This window comes from Chanodichthys erythropterus, chromosome 15 (genome assembly GCF_024489055.1).
Source record: "Chanodichthys erythropterus isolate Z2021 chromosome 15, ASM2448905v1, whole genome shotgun sequence".
Classification (NCBI taxonomy): Eukaryota; Metazoa; Chordata; class Actinopteri; order Cypriniformes; family Xenocyprididae; genus Chanodichthys; species Chanodichthys erythropterus.
The window spans coordinates 566,152-570,345 of record NC_090235.1 but is presented as its reverse complement, the minus strand read 5'-3'; the positions used below and the strand labels follow the sequence as shown (position 1 = coordinate 570,345).

The 4,194-nt window shown below is 36.0% G+C and overlaps 1 long non-coding RNA gene across 1 annotated transcript; it reads left to right on the top strand.

Moving 5' to 3' along the window:
- Nucleotides 1–1,516: 1,516 nt before the first annotated feature.
- On the top strand, nucleotides 1,517–2,930 carry LOC137037655 (uncharacterized). The gene is made up of 3 exons (XR_010897306.1): nucleotides 1,517–1,791; nucleotides 2,002–2,034; nucleotides 2,435–2,930. It is a non-coding gene; the product is annotated as an uncharacterized lncRNA (long non-coding RNA).
- Nucleotides 2,931–4,194: the final 1,264 nt, after the last annotated feature.

Genomic DNA, 4,194 nt, shown 5'->3' with positions numbered 1-4,194 from the left:
TGTTGCTCTCTCATCACTGAAATATTATTTTTGTGAAAAAGTGGACAGCTAAACAGGCAGTGCAAATAGGGAAGTGGTCAAAGAAGATCCCCAAGGGCCAAAGATGCACCTTTCACCCACTTTTGATTAAAGTGCATATTCATTTTCTTTTATAGCTGACAGAGGTCACATATCTCTGTAGGGCCACAATGGTCATTTGGTATTATGCAGTTATTTTGAACTTTTTATTTCTATAAAAGAAATTAAAAAACAAAAAACAAACAAACAAAAAAAAACATCTTTTTAAAATTTTAAATCATGAAGCTAGGGAACAATAGTCTGTTTGAGGAAGGAGAGAAGGAAAAAGGAGGGCAAGAAGGAAAAGGTAAGGAAAAATTAGAAAAAGAAGAAAAAATTAAAAGGCAAGGGAAAATTTAAACCCACCTACAATATTTTTTCACAAGTGCCTAAAACTTTTGAGTGATACTATAACAAAGTAAAACACACAAAAAACAAGGAAGAGAAGCATTTAATTATGACCAAACTTTTATTTTCAATCAGAAATAGCCAAATCATTCATTAATTCATGGAGTCATTCACATGACTGAGATTGTGACTGAGTAAATCAAATAATGAGAATAATATGAATAAATGAATAACAAATAACATATGACTAATGATTATAAAACTAAATCATATAAAAAACAGTAAATAAAACTATGATTGCTTTCTTAAAGTAACACACACAGGTTGCTATTGAAAACCTTTAGATCTTTCAAACAGAACAGAAAACATGCAGAACTATACTCCAGTGTCCATGGCTCTTCGGGTGGGTGAGGGGAGGAGGGACACTAGCCCTGTGTCATTTCTTTTTATTAATCTACTCCAACCACTGCTCATTGCCTCTACAGAGGGACAGTATACAATGCCATTGTATTGGCTGAGCCAAGTCTTCACTGTCATGAATTGCCCGTATTTCTTGCACAATCTGTGCAAGCTTTGCACGTCAATTTTCGAACTGGAGCAGGAGGAGGAGGGGCAGAGGAGAGGCTGACCCCAAGAGCCTGTGGTGGAGCAGGGAAGAGCTGGTGCTGGGTTTGCGGTTTCTCAGCTGCCAGTGATGAAACCGCTGGGGCTGAAGGGATCTTCCTCTTCACTTGCACCTGGCCCAGGAGGTGGGTGTTGTGAAGACCTTTGACTTCCTGTGTGTATATATACACTGTAACAAATTTCTGTAGTTTTCACAGAATTATTACTGTAAAATGAACAAATCCTTACTGTCGAACCTGTATACAGCATGTTGCTGTAAATTTGCAAAGCATCATGGTTAAATTTAATGGTGGGTAAATTCTACAGTAAATTTATTTTTTGCTGTGAATCACAATAAAGAAATTGAGCAGGACTTTTTTCAGCAGCAGAAACTGAGGAGATTCCACAATTTCTTTAGGATATGACTTCAATAAGGTAACTTCTCATATTTTGCAATGTTGGGTTAATTTACCAAGGCGTCCTCATGTAAATTAACTTGTATTTAGGAGTGCGCCAGGAGAGAGATGCAGAGAGCGGCACTATTAAGCCATATTATTACAAACATAACTGTTTGCTCATGTAAATTTGATAGATTTTTTTTTTATCTGTCAATATTTGATAACGTCATCAATTTGGTGGAGTAACATTGCTGGATAAAAGTACATTTGAACTCTATGCACATGCATGTGTGTTAGCAAAGTGTGCTAGCTGTTTCTTCTTGTTTTTCTAGCTATGGCATGATGAATCAAATAATGAAGCGGCTGAAGTAAAATGCAGCAACAGGTAAGGATTTTAAACAGCACAACATTTTTCAAAAGATCATGTTTTTCTGAGCTTCTCTGCCAGGCAAAATACAGCAGCTACAAAGAATAGATGCTAGCTTTTTAAGTGAATTCCTGCCTTGTGGAAGCATTATATACTATTGTATTGTCATTGTGATTGTTTTTAACTGTCACGGGACACTTCATTTACTGTTTAACCCATTTCTTTTAGGCTGCATCAAAGAAACCATGACAGTCATTTCAGGTATGTACTAACTATGCATACAATATGTTGAGTTGTGCTTTATAGATAAGAGAAATGAGCATTATAATATATGGTGACTGGTTCAATGAGTTTTGTTCGGGAACTTGATCGATATGGAACTTCATTGATACAAAATGGATATGACAAACTATGTATGTACATCGTTGTGTTGTGGCCAATCAATGTGTTGTCATGACCTCAAGCTCATATGTTCTCAAGGCCACAAGTTTAGTGTAAAATAATCTACATGACCATATAGCAACATGCTTTTCATTTGTTTCTATAGTAACTGTCATTAGTTCATTTGGTTTCAGCTGTTTGATTAATTAGTCTCATTTGTATTAACTAATTAAGTTGTGCCTTGTCACCATTCTCTGTTTGGTGTTACAATTATGTTAAGGTGTGTCACTCTGTGTAACATCTGCATCCGCCATCCATTCCTCCAACCGCCAGAGGGAGCCGTCTCCCGAATATTGAACGCTGCCGGTTCTTCTCCCCTCTCTTCCTGTCTACACTTGTTATAAGCCATGTTGTTTTTGCATCATGTTGCGAAGTATTGCCAGTTTATCCTGTCTCTACTACTCCTGATTGTTAGCACGTATATGTCTCCTTGCCTGTTTCTGACCTCTTCTTCTGGATTACCCTTTTGGATTAGTTCACTGTCTGGACTGCCGCTATTGTTATCGACCTATTGCCTGTTTTTTGACCATGATCCCTGTTCAATATCTCTCTCTGTTTGTGCTGTTGTGTTTAATAAACCTCCGCACATGGATTCAAACACTCAATCGAGTCAGTCTCCGTTACACTCTGCCTGTTTAGTGGATTGTCTTGTCTTTGGGGGATTTATTAAACTTGGTATTGGATTTATATTCAATGCTGCAATAGTCTTTTTCTGTCTGCCGACACACACACCCATTGTGTGACAATAATATAGTATAATTGTTACAATGCGTGGTTAAAGCAACCAATGAAAACAGCAAACATGTTAATATAATACAATATAATGTCATATAATGTAGCCATTATGCCATAATTGAAAATAAAAAAAGTTTATTTATTATTTATTTATAGTAAATTTATTAATGTTACAGCTTGGTTGTATGTATATGCACGAAGAAGAAGATAAAGGGTAGAACAGTCTTTAATAAATCCACAGGCAAGTAGATCTACAAACTGGCAAACACAAGACACAACCACATATAGAACCATATCGGACAAAGATGAACTGAAAACACAAGACTTAAATACACTGACAAATGAGGAACAAATGAGGAACACAGCTGATAGTGATGAAAGTGATCAGTCACTATGGTAACAAACTAGTGGTGGGAAATGGTGCAAAACAGGAATCCAAACAGGGTCAAATGGTTACAATTCAGGGATAAAAATGTTTACAAATTAGATTATGTTAATTACCTGTCTAGTGATTTATGTTTATGCAGAAATATAATAACATAGATGTTTGTTTGTTTCAATACAAACCATTATCTCATGTCGTTATGTGTAGTGAGTTGGCTCATGTGATCGAAGTTTCACTCTTCAGAACTTCCGTTAAGGGAGCATAGTGAGCATTGTTGCTCCCTGATTTTCATGGTGCATTGTGGGACTTTTTAGGAAGTGAATATTTCAGTGCACTGGAAGAATTCTGTGACTGAGACAGCCCTTACAATGGCTGACGCCCTGATCAGTGCTGACTACTGAACTAGGGAGCTGATTGAGGCCCACTCATTATCATGTCCACACTAGTTAATATGGTCAACATAGTAATATTAATGTTGAATGGATTATTTAATTTAGCCAGACCAACTTGTATACATTGTCATCAAGCCACCAATCTTGCCTTTAGTCGTCTACATTAATTACTAATTTCTTCTACTGCAGGAAACGACTCCAGCCCAGAAGGAACTTTCCCATTCAGGAATAAAGTTGGTATTAAGGATTTTGAAGCTTAAAATTCTACAGTTTTTGAATTATATTTACTTTCTGTTTTATTCATTTCCAAATGTATCTGGACATTTTAATTCAGCTTCAACAAAGATGATGGATTTGTATGTTTAGGAGTGTTGTATACCAAATAATAAAAATGTATAGCGTAAATGTTTACATAATGTAAAATATTTTATGCCTATGTCTTTTCACATTTAAAATGTTTAAAACAAA